Below are 15,976 nucleotides of genomic sequence, written 5' to 3' on the forward strand. Positions count from 1 at the left end.
CGGTGGCTCAAGCCTGTAATCCCAGCACTTTGGGAGGCCGAGACAGGCGGATCACGAGGTCAGGAGATCAAGACCATCCTGGCTAATACGGTGAAACCCCGTCTCTACTAAAAAATACAAAAAACTAGCCGGGCGAGGTGGCGGGCGCCTGTAGTCCCAGCTACTCGGGAGGCTGAGGCAGGAGAATGGCGTAAACCCGGGAGGCGGAGCTTGCAGTGAGCTGAGATCTGGCCACTGCACTCCAGCCTGGGCAACAGAGCGAGACTCCGTCTCAAAAAAAAAAAAAAAAAAAAAAAAAAAAAAAAAAAGAAAATCACCCATAAAACTCCACCTAAGCAGTAATTCTTTCATTTTGAAGTCTAATATTTATTTTAAAATAAGGATGTTTTCTAAGAAGATTTAAAATGTTTTATATGTAAAGAAAAGTCTTGAATTTAAGGAATCTATTTTCAGGCAATAAAGCTTTCAGGAGTGATTCATGAAGCGAGAGCAGGTGAATTATTTCCTAATATGAAAACTTTACATTTGGACTCAGGATTTATTTTATTACTATGATCTTCTTTCTCTTCCTTCCAATAAAAGGGATGCTTTCTTCAAGTTGAGCCTCAGTGAAGAGATTATAATGTATATATATATTTGATACCTATATTTAGGGACAGGGTATCACTTTGTCACCCAGGCTGGAGTACAGTGGCACAATCTTAGCTCGCTGCAGCCTCGGACTCCACTTCCACAGTGGCTGGACTGCAGGCGTGTGCCACCATGCCTGGCTAATCTTTTCAATTATTTGTAGAGCCAGGGTCTCACTATGTTTCCCAGGCTGGTCTTGAACTCCTGGACTCAAGTGATCCTATTGCCTCTGACTTCCAAAGTTCTGGGATCCCTGGTGTGAGCCATGGTACCTGGCTAAGAACTAATATTTTAAATGCATGAAAATTTCATAAATTCAGTAAAATTCCTTGGAGTCCTCATCTGCTGCTTTCTGATGTCAAGTACCACATCAGGCCACAACTGTGAACCCATGACGGGTTCACTTTGGGTCCCAGGCCTGCCAGAGACCAGCAAGGTCCCCTCAGCCCGAGTCTCTAGCCACAGGGACCTGATCTCCACACCCCACGGAGTCCTCTTGCAGGAACGGGCATGGGGGCTTGGATTGCAGGCAGCTTCCACTTCGACACCAAACCTGAGCTCCAGGCCTCCCTCCCTGCCACAGTCACTCCTCTACTATCCAGGAAGCAATTTCCATTTTGCCAGCCAGCTGGACTCTGCCTTTCAGCTCCTGCTGCTCAGTTCGCTTGGTCAATTCTTTGCTTGTCAGCACCATCAAGAAGAGGAGACGGGAGGGAGGGCAGGAGCCAGAGGTCAGTCCCAGCCTCTGTGAGGGGTAAGGCAGGCTTGGGGAAGGAATGTTGAAGAGAAACTGGAAGTCCTGGCAGAAGGCAGTGCAGTTGTGCACGTCTAGCCATATCCAGGTGTTTTCCCAAGAGCACGTCTTCCCAGGAATTACTCTCTCCAAGGCAGCTGGGAGCTGGTCAGCCTGTCACAACCCTACGTCATAGAAAATACCTCCATGTCTCAATTCGGACTCCAGCAAATTTGGGCTCCTAAAAATACATCTATGAAGATTAGCAAGAATCAGAACATATTTTCTAGTCATCCTTGAAAAATGTTTAAATGGAGAATGACAACAATTAAAATTGTTTTCCAAACTATGACAATATTTCCTGCTTTTTGGTGAAATTAATGTAGTGTAAATACATTAATATTTGGGATTCATACCTGATATTCATATTTTGAAAGGATAGCATTTTACCAGGTCACAAAAGAGTTAGAAAACATAAGTGGGTTTATAGTTCATTACATCATGGTTTATAATTTTTAAATTTTCATTGTTCAACTTCATAGGATAAAAGGAGAAAATTAGGCATATAAAACAGGAAAAGAGGCTTGATTTGTCTGCTCCTAATTTTCCCTTTTCCTCCTTTCCATTTTTTTATTGATGCAGATGGCAAATAGTGAAGCCACTGTCCTGAGGAAAGAGATCCACATTCCTGGATCTGTCCCTTTCACCCCATCACTGTGTACAATGTGTGTGCCTGTTTGGTCCGGCAAGGTTGATGCCAACAAAGCCAAGAGAAATTAAAATGAGAAAATAAAAATTATCTTGGTGGAACAAGTGAAGATACAGCTAATACTTACATGGTATCTGCCACTCTGTACGCTGACCCTGACAGTCTCTAGGGTGAAACAAGGTAAAACTATTCCTCTGTACTCAGAAATAAAGATGATTTTGTAGGTTACCACTTTTTAGAAAATGAAAGAAAATATTGGAAATAGCAATATTTGAAGTTCACTTGAATGAGATTTGAAAGCTAATTGTTTTATGAACTGGTCAATGAGTATTTAGTAAGCTTTAAACAGGTGGCATACAAGAACGTTTTAGGAAGATATTCTAAAACATGACCTTGACCTAAACTGAAACAGAAAAAGCATCCCTCCCCCATTCTTTGGTTACAAATTCCCTTAAAGTACTAAAGAGGTTTACAAATGTGTATAAAATCAAACTGAGTTTTGACCCTAACATGTCTTAGTCTTTCTCCTGATTCCAGTCACTAACGATCAGCCTCTGCTAATCACTTCTCAGGTAGAAGTTCTGGAGGGCACCAGTTGGGAACTGATATTCAGCTACAAGTGAGGGAAACATAGAGCAGGTCTTAGAAACCCACGCGTGGCTGTGCTCTTGCTTTGGCCTGGAGGAACCTCTGGAAGACTCCTTCCCACCACTGGGAGGCTCTGGGCGTGCCTCTCCATGGACAGGGAGTGGCTTGAGCCTGGTGGCCATGCTTTCAAAAGAATAGTTACAGATATGGAGCCTGCCAAATAATGTTTACACTGTTTCTTAGGGCAAGAAGCAGTCTGTGAGATACAGCTTTAAGGCCAAATTACTGGGACTTCTAGGACATTTGGGAAATTTCCTGGCATACGTAGGATAGTTGAAATCAACACAGTCTTGGGAAATGTAGGCTGCAGGCTTTCTCTAATGGCTGGGGACGATAAAACTCAAGTGATACAGTAGCACACGTACTATCATGAAACCCTAAAAATAAATCCTTCTAAATGGCATCGTTTGAATGCTTAATAGACTTCTATGCCTAGTTTGAGACAAACACTTTAAAAATCATGCTACAAATCCTAAGAAAAGAGCAATCAAAATGATGACAGGTTGCAATAAAGATGTCCTGTAATAGGCTCCCTTGAGGGGAGCTCCATCATCTTGACAGAACCAACTTGTGAGAGTGCCACCACCCGGGACAGCACTAATTCGAGCGTGGCACCGAGGACACCATGCCAGCCTGTGCCTCAATGGGTGCCCCCAGCCTCTCCCCCAGATCTGTGTGTGCTGTGGGAGTGCAGAGCTGGGAGCTGGACCCAACAGAGGTGGGAGGACAGCCATACGAAGTGCATTCAGCCACTAGCCTTTTGAATACAGGAAAAGCAAGTTGTCAAAATATAGGATCCTATCTGTCAGGCAGGTGGACATCCTGATAGAAAAGTGCCTGGCCCCTGGTAGACGCCTGTAAATTTCAGTTAAATGAGTGAATGGATAAACCAATTACAATGGACTAATGCATCTCTTGGTCAGCTACATTGTTAATAATTTTATTATAGTTTTAAAAAATTCTCACAATACAAATAAAAAGTTTCAAAGAAATATCCACTCCACAGGCAGCCAGAGGATACCTATGCCTCTATTTCTACACAGATGGTGGGGATGCCGCGTCAATGGAATGCTGGTCAGGCTGCACAGCATCATTCAACGCTAAGCCGGAAGTCAGAAAGGGAACTTAAACACGGCAAGGAGCCTTTCACAGCTTCAAAGACAGCCATAGGGAATTTGCTCTGGGAAAGTCCTGGGATTCCCTGGCCCAAGAAGGGTTTCCTCAAATCCATGTTTGAGCCAGGAACCTAACGGAACATTTGAAACTAAACCAAACCTGAACCAAGCCTCAAAGGCTTCGAAGATGTTGACAGGGTAATCGAGGCAGTGGTGATGCTTTCACAAAATAATTTACATTTGATTTTATTCAAAAATGGATGACCGAGCAGTTCTAAACCCATGAAAAACAGGTCACCCAAGTTATGTCATGTACGATACCAACAGAGAAGCCCAAAAACACCCACGAGAAGAACTTTCGGGGAAGTGCTACGGGCCAGGGAGAGAGAGGCCTCACTTCACTTTGGAGGCCTCATCTCAGGCCAAGGGGGTGGTCAGCTGCTGTGCAGGTGATGGTGACCACGAAACACAGGGTTACCGTGAAGCTTTGCTGTTCATGCTAAGAGCTGACACCTGATGAGCTGAAGTCTCTTTTGGGTGTAATGGTTGCATTTCCAGTCACAGCATGATATGTTCTTTCACATCAAGGAATGTCTGTGCAGGAAGGCACCCCTTCCAGAACTCCAGAGGAAACATGAAGTCAGGTGCCCTTCGAGAATTTAACTACTTTTATTGTTGGTGGTAAAATAGATGTTGTTTCAGTCCTGAGTGTAAAAATAAGATAATAAATCCTTATTTTCATTTTAAAATACGATTTTCTAAACTTGAATGTGTTTATGACTTCACCATTATTTTATCTTGCCAGGAAGCTCTAGGAGAAAATTTAAAGAATCAGAATTTGAGGACTGGGGGCACCTGAACGGTCTCACAGCCAGAGGCTCATACCCAGTCACAGAACTGAACAAATTGGACTAACATCTAAAAATCTCAAGGCTTTATATCAAAACCTGGATTTCTGTGTTTTTTTGTTTTCTGGAAAAATATGATGATCTGGAAGCATTGCTCTAAATTTCTCTTGGCCTCAGATGGCCTGAGTGGAGGTGCAGCGTTCCCATGGGAAGGGCATGTGCTACCCCACACCACAGGGCCCTGGAAAGCACATGCCCATTCCTTCCTGGGCTTATGCCTCCTGCCCACCTGCTTCAGGGGTTCACCTCTGCTGCTCTCCATCTGTTCCAAGCTGGTTCTGAAGCTGGACCTAGCAACAGTGGGCTGAGGCTGCGTGGGGAGTGCGGGTGCACCCTGGGTCCCCTGCTCTCTGCCCATGAGGATGACTGAGTCCAAGGAAAGAGCAGACTTTGAAGTCCCAGGGCCTCTGGAGTATCCCGGGGAAGCCAGACCTCGGCTGATGCTTTTGGGTTACGTAACTGTTACAGGAATGACATTCCCATGCTGGGCCTCAAGACTCAGAAAATGGCTCATTGGGACGTTCGTGGGTCCCGGGTAGATACTGGAACTGCGCGTGGCAAAGGTTTGGGATGTACCAGCTCCCCCTGAAGCTGTCCTCTAGCACCTGAGCTTTTGCTCAACGTTTAATAATTTATTTGCGTTTCATTTCTGCTCTTGGAGTAATTTGTTCTTTAATCTCCCTGAAAGTTGCTCCAAACAAGTTTCCATAGACTTTGCACATGCCTTTAAAATAACTCTGGTCTTATCTTCATGTGCTTGTGAGGCCTCCACCCTCCCGCCAGCCCAGCTGCACCTCCGGGATGTAGACGTGCCACATTCCCACCTGCACCTCCCATTCCTGCGGAGTGCTGGGCACACAGCAGGGCTGCCTGACCATGGTGGGCGGGTGGAAGGTGGGCCCTTGATGCTGTGTGGCTCTGAACATCTCTGCATGTGCTTTCTAGGGCCGTGTGGTGGGCAGCATCCTCCGTCTACTTTGCTGGCTCTCCGGATTTCAGTGCCTTCATATTCTCGAACTTCTCCTTGTCAGTGGCAGCCCCTTCACTGGATTGCTTCGGAGGACACTGTGGCCTGTGCACTGTGCAGGGCAGCAGCGGCGTACATGGGCATGACAGGGGCGACGGCTTGCAGTGCCAGTGCTGGCTCCACACAAAAACCTGCTTATGCCGACACAGTCACCTCTATGAATCTGAGTATTTTCATGTGTAAAATCCCTACTTATCTCATTGGGTGGTGGAGAGGATTGAAAAAAAGAATCTTAGGCAAGAACCTTTTACAGAGCTTGGTGCACAGCAGATGCTGTCCAACTCTTGAGCTCAAGTGATCCACCCACATCAGCCTCCCAAAATGCAGTGATTACAGGTGTGAGCCACCACGCCTGGCTGGGTACATAGCAGATGCTGAGGAGACGCTTGGGGCCTTCTTCTCATTGCCATGTCTGGGTGTTGTAAGTTTTCCCAAAGGGATAAGGAACAAATGCTTGCAGAATCCATGTTACAGATAACTGCATAGTCCTTCTTAAATAGGGTAAGATGAAGTCCTCTGGATACTGTTGATTACCTTCTCACAATACCAAATATTGTATCAGCCTTTCATGTCCCTGAACTAGTACGCTGGTACTTTGGCCCCAGGGTACAGTCTCCAGGACTCCTACAGCCAAACATTTAGTTGCAATTACAAAATCTAAAAAGTGTGTGTGTGTGTATGTGTGTGTGTGTGTGGTGGGAACATAACTTTCTTTTCTAGATGAGAATATTTTTCTTGGACTCTTCACAGTCTCCCTTAATTCAACTAACTCTTTATTTCTTACAGGATTTGGATTCCTAAATTCCCTGTGCCAGGCAAGGGAGCAGCTGAGAGTGTCTTCTCAGGAGCCACAGCCCTGAAGCCTGGGGAACTGGATCATTCCAGAAGAGGCGGTTCTCTGCACGCCAGGAGAAATGCAGACCAGGAGCTGAGCCCAGCAACCCTGGGACAGAAGCGAGAGTGCATCGTGCATCTTCTCATTCTGCAGCCCCCAGCATGGCACTTGGCACAGGGCAGTGGCTGGATAAATATTTGCTGAGCTGTACTAAATAAAAATACCAAGGTTTGATTAAGGATCGCATGAAGGTTGGACACACCTTCTTGACCATAAGGAAATAATTTAGTTAAGAGTCACGGATGCTCTACGCAGGAAAGAAAAGGAGTAAAATAAAGAGAAACATTTCCTACCTATAGAGGGAAACATCATAAATATTAGGTAAGTAATGAAAATTCAAAAAACTTAAGACTAGGGGCAGGGCGTGGTGGCTCAACCTGTAATCCCAGCACTTCGGGAGGCCAAGGTAGGTGGATCACCTGAGGTCAGGAGTTTGAGACCAGCCTGGCTAATATGGTGAAACCCCATCTCTACTAAAAATACAAAAAAATAAGCTGGGCATGGTGGCGGGTGCCTGTAATCCCAGCTACTCTGGAGGCTGAGACAGGAGAATCGCGCGAACCTGGGAGGCGGGGGTTGCAGTGAGCTGAGATCGTGCCTCCGGCCTGGGCAGCAAGAGTGAAACTCTGTCTCAAAAAACCCAACAACAACAACAACAACAACAACAACAAACACTTAGACTAAGGATACTTTTAAAGGCTGGTAGTTTGTGCTTTTTCAGACAAGTGTAGTGTGAAATAAAAATCATCTCAGGTCTTTTAGCACCTGTAAAATCAGTGTCTTGCAGTATAAACGGTATGGTCAAGGGACACAGTCCTGATCTAGGAGGTGTGGCTGATGCTCCCCATTCCTGGGCAGACACTGTCTCTTGTGGGAACTCACAGCTCTCCCTGCACCACCTGTGAGGGCTCCTCACCCTCTATCTTCTACGGCACCTGTTTACAAACTCACAAATAGCTACACAGCAGTGCACACTTCCTGAGGGTGAGGGCTTTTTAAATTCATTCTTGAATGTCATGGTTCTTCAATTTGTCCCATAGTTTCTTGTAAATAAGAGACCCTCAGTACATCACGAGGAAGGCAGACACTCAAGCACGAAGTTGTAACACAAGACAGGATGAACTCAGTGCCAAAATAGAGAAACCACTGTGGGGGCCCTGGAGGGCAGCGGGGAGCAGTGGGGTGAGGAGCTGAACCTCCCAGGGTCACACCCTGCCTTTGTCTCCTCTTAGCTGTATGAGTTCAAGCAAGTTATCTAAGCTCCATGTCCCAGGATGTCTCGATGACACATATGTGGGCAACAGCACCCATATACACCCGGGGATGCTGAGAAACCAAAGAAGGGAGTGGCTTGGAGAGTGTTCTGGGGAGAAGAATAGCAGTTCTGTGTGGACTGCCAGGCCCAGCCCTGCCTTCTAAGGTGCTTTGGAACAGGCCCAGTCATCCAGAGTCCTCAGCGTCCACTGCCACACCTCAGCCAGGACAATACCATGTGACGAAGCAAGGCTGGCGCATGCCCTGGTGCACCGCTCTGGGGGGTGTTGGAACAGAGCCCAGGGCTCTGCTGTGCAGCCTCACAGGCGGCCATCTGAGCCCTCCTGCTGTGCCGGCTTCCTTTGTGGGCTAAGCTCATCCCAGGGCTGATGGAGACTGCTCTCCCTTGCAACCTGCATTTCCCATCTTGTCCCCTCACAGGTAGCAACCTTGCCATTCTCTTTATAAGGAAGAGCAGAGGAGCCACTGAAGCCAGCCCCTCCGCTGGTCTCATCTACGTCTCTCATTCAATATCCCTTTCCAGCCTGCCTCCAAGTAAGAAGTTTCCATTCGAATCTCTGCTCGCTGCCAGGAATCGTGGCCCCAAATCACAGGGTGGATCCAGGGCTCCTGTTGGACCCCACCCATGCTTCCACATCAGCCCCTGCTGCTGCCACCCCCTCTTGTGAGGGTCTTGCTATATATTTTTCTTTTCCTTTTCTTTTTGGAGATGGGTTCTTGCTCTGCTACTCTGGCTGGAGTGCAGTGACATGATCATGGCTCACTGCAGCCTCAGACCTCCTAGACTCAAATGACCTTTCTACCTCAGCCCCCTGAGCACCTGGGATTACAGATGCTCACCATGTCTGGCTAATTTGTGTATTTTTTGTAGAGATGGGGTTTCACCATGTTGTCCAGGCTGGTCTCAAACTCCTGGCCTCAAGTGATCCTCTGCCTCAGCCTCCAAAAGTTCCAGGATTATGGGTGTGAGCCACTGTGCCTGGCCTAGATCCTTTTCTTAAAGCGGACCTCTGAGGACCCACTCTCTCCCATCCTTCTTTCCTGCATGTCTGTCCATCCCTCTCGCCTGGTCCTCCTCCTGCTTTCCTTCAGCTCGGTCCCTTCCAACCTCCAACCCCGTGGTTAAGGGAAAGCCCCTAAATGAACTCTCCTTGCTGCCTCTGTCACATCAAGTTCATTTTACGGTTTTCCCTTAACCACGCCCCTAATTCCTATCTCACCGTTAGGCACTGCTCTCTCCCGTCTCCTTCCTTGGCGTTTTGCATATTTATTGATTAGACATCAGTTTCTCTGCACAGTTCACTGGCTGTAAGAGCTCGTGAGGCGGGGCCTCATGACACCCCAGCGTCTGTCCACGTTCTCCATAGTTAGTTCCTGAATGTATGAGGTGGTGGTTCTTCCCTTCCAAAGTTTTAAAATAATACTTGGCTAGTTTTTCCCCCTTTCCCCTATCAAATAATTTATCACATTCTGATTTTGGCTGTTGTCATTTTATCCCGTTTCCTCGCATCTGCCTGGACGCCACACTCGTCCATGCCGGATCCTACCAAGGGGGAGCACTGCTGGAGTCCCCAGGTGTCCCCTCCTCCGCCTTCCTGTCCATCCCCTACAGCCCCCGCTGTGATGCCATCCGTACAGGAATTCTCGGGCTTAAGAACCCAGAGTGGTTCTCTGCTGATTACCTCAAGTCTAGCAATAATGCCTCCTTTTCCTTACCTGCCTTTGCAAAATTTTGACTGGGACAGTGAAAGAGATCTGACTTAACCCACCCCATCTTGCTTCTAACATCCAAGCTGTCCTTGTTCATTCCTGGGCATAGGCTGAATTAACTTTGGGAGAAACTTAGTTTAAACAAAGAAGATAACAGCCCTTTCCCGAAGCCGACCTCCTTCTTGCCTGGGGACTACACTGCCCTTGTAGAACTAACAGCAGCCCTAAGATTAAAAATTATGGTTTAGGAGTCATGCAGCTGGAGGCTACAAGATTCTGACCCTCCCTAAACTGCTCCTAAGGTCAGTGCTTGGGATGCTTTGCAGACCCTGCACTGGGTGGATCAACTGGCTCCACGCAGATCAATAAACTAGCCCATCTGTTCTTATGGCCCCACTCAGGAACTGACAGAGCTCAAGAAGACAGCTCTGCCTCCCTCTGACCTCATCGCTGACCAATCAGCACTCCTGGGTCACTGGCTTCCCCTACCGACCAAGTTATCCTTAAAAACTCTGCTCCTCAAATGCTCGGGGAGACTGATGGGAGTAATAATAAAACTCCAGCCTCCCGCACAGACGCCCTGAGTGAATTACTCTTTCTCTATTGCAACTCCCCTGTCTTGGTGAATCAGCTCTGTCTGGGGAGCAGGCAAAGTGAACCCCTTGGGCAGTTATATCATTGGGTTGAAGTACAAACAGGCACACAGAGGTCCGCCAGGTGGGGATTGGGCAGCCGCTGCTGTCTCTTCCCGCAACCAATCTCCTTACTGGAGGAAACCAACCTTCACTCCACTCCACAATGGCATGAATAAACAGAGCAGGCTCTCTGTGTATTTATTATTTACAAAATCAGGCTCTGTTTACAACACTTTTTTGTAACTTGCTATCTTTCACTTACAAAAAAATCACAGCCACCTCTCTAGGCTAACGTCTATCCTTTGAACTCATCTTTTTGAATGGCTGCATAGTATTCCTCAGAATATACCTACTATAACTTATCCAGCCAGTCCCCCAAGTTCCTTTACTAACAAGGCTTATGTTGTTTTATTTCACTACAAAAATAATTTACAAACATGATTACAGGTATTTTGCACGTATCTATAGTTTTCTAAAAAGATATTGTCAATTTACGATTAAAAAAGAAAACATTCTGGCCGGGCGAGGTGGCTTACGCCTGTAATCCCAGCACTTTGGGAGGCTGAGGCAGGCAGATCACAAGGTCAGGAAATCAAGCCCATCCTGGTTAACACGGTGAAACCCTGACTCTACTAAAAACACAAAAAATTAGCCGGGCATGGTGACAGGCACCTGTAGTCCCAGCTACTCAGGAGGCTGAGGCAGCAGAATGGAGTCAACTTAGGAGGCAGAGCTTGCAGTGAGCTGAGATCACGCCACTGCACTCCAGCCTGGGCAACAGTGCAAGACTCCGTCTCAAAAAGAAAAAAAGAATCCACACCCTTTTGAGTAACGTGTGACCGTGGGGTTTCTGGAAGCACTGGTCACCTTCAATTTTATTCCGTCCTTGGCTTTGGCTGAGGAAAGCCACGTGTCTCGTCATTTCCCTGGTCCCCGGGGAGGCTAAGCATTCTCTCACGCCTTCCCCGTCTGCATCTCCTCTTCTGTGAAATTGTGATTCATATCCTTTGCCTGTTTTCCTTCTTTCTTTTCACATTTTTCACATCGATTCGTAATAGCTCTCTGTACATTGCGGTGCTAAGGCCTTTGCCCACCTTATCTGTTGCCAGTATTTTCTTCCAGCTTATTGTTGATACTGTTTTGTTATTTTTCTATTTTGCTGATGGTATTTTTTCCCATGTATACATAAATGTTTTCGGTAATTCATTCATTTGAAAAGAATCCCAGTCTCCATGGCCTGTCTGTGACTTTCTCCCTGAGGCTTGCATTTTGGGGTGAGTGGCCAAGTCCCCCCATGGGACCGTTCCTTCCCATGCCCTCACCAGGCTCAGCCCTGGTCTCATGCCCTGCTCCCTCCTCCCGGCGAATCCTCCTGGGGGCATCTGGCTCGCGGCCCCCGCGGCTCCCCCCCTCCCCGGCCCTGCAGGCCATGCTGCCTCCTGGTGATGTTCAGAGGTGTTGGCTCCCTCCCTAATGAATGCCTGTCCCAGAGGATGTGTGGCTACAGTGCAAGTGAAAAAACAAGCTATCTCCTTTTGATAACTACAAAACACACAAATGTAACGAAAGAGCTGCTTTTAATAAGAAATAGACAGCGTTCTGTACTGCTGACCTATAGGCCTGCTTCCCAGACTCCATGTGGTTTATATCCAGCATTTTCTGTCTCTACTTCTCCCGAATTCAGATTTTAGTGATGTGGTAAAAAAATTTAAAATCAAATATTCAAATATGTTTTGCCATAGAAAATATTACTAGAACTTCCCATTTTGCAGGTATTTGAAATTATCTTAATGATTTTCTAGTTTGCAAATTCTTTTAATCCATTTTGTAAAATTACTTATTTTTTAGGGGAGGAAAATACTAAAAGAATAAAGAACAGAAAACTTAGAGAATCCTGTGTCTACAAGTGATAGAATGTGGACTCTGTGACATATGTTAAATATTCACGGGGGTGGAAATATGTTGTTCCACAGAAAAGTAATAGAAATGAAAATGCTCTGAAGATTATTAAATGGGAAACATGAAGTTTAGAGACAGGGCATGGGCTTGGAATAGTGTTGTTTTCGTTTTTTCCTACTTACTGTGTCTCTTTAACTTTCAGGCCTCAATTTTATCATCTGCATGAACTATGCCACAGGAATGTCTTTCCTGTGTGCTCATGTGGCAGTCGGTGGATGTGAGCATTCTAACACATGTGGAAGAATCCGGAAAATGCACAGGGCTCCACACGCATAAGGGGGTGCTGCCATGTGCCTGGGGCGGTAGCTGTGAGTTCGCCAGACTGTCGTCCTCACTGCGCTCTCTTCCCGGGAGTGCCCTTCTCCATGAGAGAAATGCACCACTAATATCACACTGCCCTCCCTTCAAGGAGCAGGAATAGAAGAAAAAAAAAAGCATCAACAAGAGCATTCTAAATAATAGGAGAAAACCCTAAAAAAACCCTGCCTGTTGCAGAAGAAAAGAGGAAGTTCTAGAAAGGGTGGAAGAGAAGAGGAAGGAGTATTATGTTGTCAGCACAGCCGCTGTAGGGGGAGGACTGAAGGAAGCAAGCAGGTGGTCTCTCGCTGACCACTGCTGGGTAGTGGCTGAGCGTGAGCGAGGCCATCCCATGTGGGGTTGGAGCACAGAGGCTTTGTCCCCGGGTGATGGGCGTGGGACCAGCTGAGGCCGAAATCCCCGTCCCAGCCAACAGTGCCTGGGCTTGTTGCTCCTTTCCCAAGGGGAGTCCCAGGAGAATGCGGTAGGATTCTCAGAGCCGCTGCACTGGGCAGGTGCCAGGGAGGTGGGCAGTGCTTTGCCCAGGACAGTCCTAGGGGACAGAGGCAAGTGAACAGCTACAAGAGGGAGGAAGGAAGCTGCTCTCTTTGTTTCTTAGTATCCAAGATGGGGTCAATCCAGCCACCAGAAAAGAAGACGTGATGGACATAAAAGAGGACAGGGGGAAATCTGAAGGAATGGTTTAGAAGAAAAAGCCAAGATACCTTCCAAGGATGGAAAGTGGAAGAGGGAAGGACCGGAGAGGCTGAGGTGGAGGAAGCAGTGTGCAGGCTAATTGTTTTGACCATATAAGGAAGTGGTTTGTGGACAATGTGGTCTGGAACAGGCTAGCAAACCCAGGCTAGGAGATGTGAGTGCTGCTGTTTATTTAGTTCTTTTCACACACGCAGAGAGCACACAACCTAACCGTCTACAGTGGGGGCCATCCTGCCTCAGCATAGGCTGCACAGAACCGAACGAAGACGGGCCGCCTTTACCTAGTGAGTGAGGGCCGCCCTGCCTCAGTGCGGGCCGCACAGAACCGAGTGGAGGTGGGCTGCCTTTACCTTACAGGAAGTCTTCTCTCCTAGGAACGGAGGCAGCGTGACTCCTGGCAGGACGCAGGCCCAGAGTTAGGGGCTCGCTCTAAGCTCTACTCCTGGTCCTCTCCAGCTTGTGACTGTGGCAAAGTCACTTAATCTCTCTGTGCCTTGATTTCTCCATCTGCAAAATATGAAAAGCAATATACAGCACCTCATGAATTCATCACCACCTTAGGAAGAGACATACACAGGGTGTCCTCTTTGCAACCGTCAACATGCACACATCAGCTTCCTCCAGGAACCAAACGTTCTCTTTCATGTCCGTGAACAACGCATTCCCCTTTACAGTTTATTCTCCTAGATTTGACGCCTGCTGTTTGGACTGTGACCCTTGCCCAGGCTCCTGTGGGAGCAAGCCCCGGCTGGGAAGGCTTGTTCTCTGCCAGCTACGTCAGCTCTGTGCTCTGCCTGAGACGGTTCCATGAGCTCCCAGTTCCTGTGGACCAGAAGCCCTGCACGCAGCCTTATCCTCCCTCCTGCCCAGACTCGGGGTAGACTCAGCCTGTGCGGCAGCATCGGAGGAGCTCCACACCAGGATTCCCACTGTCACCCTTATTCATTCTGTGATGTCTCCAGGGACTTCTGGCGTGAGAGGATCAGCCTAGTCTCCTTAAAATTCGTAGAATTAAAAACCTTACAAAACACTTTCTTGCCCGTTATGTCATTTGGCCATCAATTGAACTTTATGTGACTTTTACGAATAAAGAAACTGATACTCGGAGAGGGTGAAATATGTGCTCAGAACTCCCCAGTTAGAAGGAGACAATGACTGAAACCGAATTATCTGTGTTAAGATCTAGTACAGTTCTTCCCACCGTGAACTAAGGCTGTTCCTACACATGCTCAGGAAGGACCCACAGCGCTAAGATACGGGTCAGGGAATCTGAGTCTCGCCACTAGGTCCCAGGGGAGCCTTGGGTGGTGACACTGGAGAACTGGCGCCTTATGATTTCCGTTCCAAAGGATTTGGTGCTTCCTGCTCTCCAGCGCTGACAGGACTAAAACTCTCTGGGCTGTTTTGAACCTCAACAGGTCAAGTGAGCAGACAGCCCTGAGCCCCTGCAATGATGCAGCTTAATGCAGATAACCCTTATGGAAGTGCCATCCCACTTTCTATGCAATTCCTCATTTGAGCAACAGGAAACCGGAGAGTAGAGTTAAATAAGAAACACAGGGAGTCATAATAGGGCCATTTTCCCCAGATTTTGCAAATCTTTTCCTTCAACCTGGAAACCAGCCCACCTTGTCCACTTCTGCTGACCATTAGGGACTGAGCCCCAAACCCTTTCCTGTGTACTTAATTTTCCCCAAAGAACAATTTCATCCACACACACAGTTAATAAGGGATGGAGCATGTATATCTTGTCAAGAACATAATGGTGGATATGAACCCCAGAAGGTTAAAAGTCCTGATTAGTCCCTTGAAAGAGAAAGGAATTAGACCAAATTGATCTTTTTTCTCTACTACATTGTAGTTTAAAACGAAAGAACTTCTCTTATCCCTCCTTTGGATATAATAACTCCCCTACATGTTACCATGAACTCTGAACTATCTTACAGAATCCTCTGTTATGCGAGACCCCAGGGCCCACACAATTCCTACCCGCCTTTGGATCTTATGTGCCTGCTCCTAATGGTTAATATGGATTCACTGGAAAAACAAAAAAGAAAACAAAAGAAAGAAAAAGAGAAAGAAAATGTTTGCATTGCCCCGTGAAGATGGATTCTAACTGCTCAGACAATGCTGTACATGTGACTCAACCAACAAGCAAAATCTTTAATGGTTAAACAATTTGCAATTAGCCAGAATGGGGTTATAAAAGCACTACCACTTACTACTTCATGATTTGAGCATGTTGTTTTATAAGCATTAACTTCCTAGACTTTCAATGTCTGAATTAAATAATACATCAAAACTGTCTGGCTTATCATTAAATGCTCAATAAATGATAGTGGGCAGTGATATTAATATCGCTAGACATCAATTTATTAATATACATTTTCAGTTTCTAATATCTAACTGGGATGATCTAGACAAGCAGCAAAGGTTACATACAGAAAACTCTGGCTCCCAACATGTGAGTGTGACCAATGAATGTGCCCACCCTTGACTGAGGGCTGAGTCTCTGGGACTCTGCTAGACACGGCTAACGCAGTAGAAAACAGATAGGTAAGACATCGCTACATAAACTCAAGGCAAGGTGGAGAGAAAGAATAGAGAGAAGCTGGAATGGACACAGTTGCCATCTTAAATATGTAGAAAAATAATTTATTTTGGGTGTAAAGACAAATGGAAAGTATGAAAGAACAGAAAATTTAAAAATATAAAATG

The 15,976-nt window shown here is 46.7% G+C and overlaps 1 protein-coding gene across 21 annotated transcripts in view; it reads right to left on the reverse strand.

Annotated features, from left to right (window-relative positions):
- MYT1L (myelin transcription factor 1 like) overlaps positions 1 to 15,976 on the reverse strand; it is a 548,227-nt gene that overhangs the window by 192,454 nt on the left and 339,797 nt on the right. For all 21 annotated transcript variants that reach the window (XM_017860335.1, XM_017860329.1, XM_017860334.1 and 18 more), the window contains one exon: positions 13,609 to 13,765. The gene's annotated coding sequence lies outside the window, so the exon portion shown is untranslated. The remainder of the gene's footprint in view (positions 1 to 13,608; positions 13,766 to 15,976) is intronic.

The sequence above is a fragment of the Rhinopithecus bieti genome, unplaced genomic scaffold (genome assembly GCF_001698545.2).
Source record: "Rhinopithecus bieti isolate Rb0 unplaced genomic scaffold, ASM169854v2 scaffold_51905, whole genome shotgun sequence".
Taxonomy (NCBI): Eukaryota; Metazoa; Chordata; class Mammalia; order Primates; family Cercopithecidae; genus Rhinopithecus; species Rhinopithecus bieti.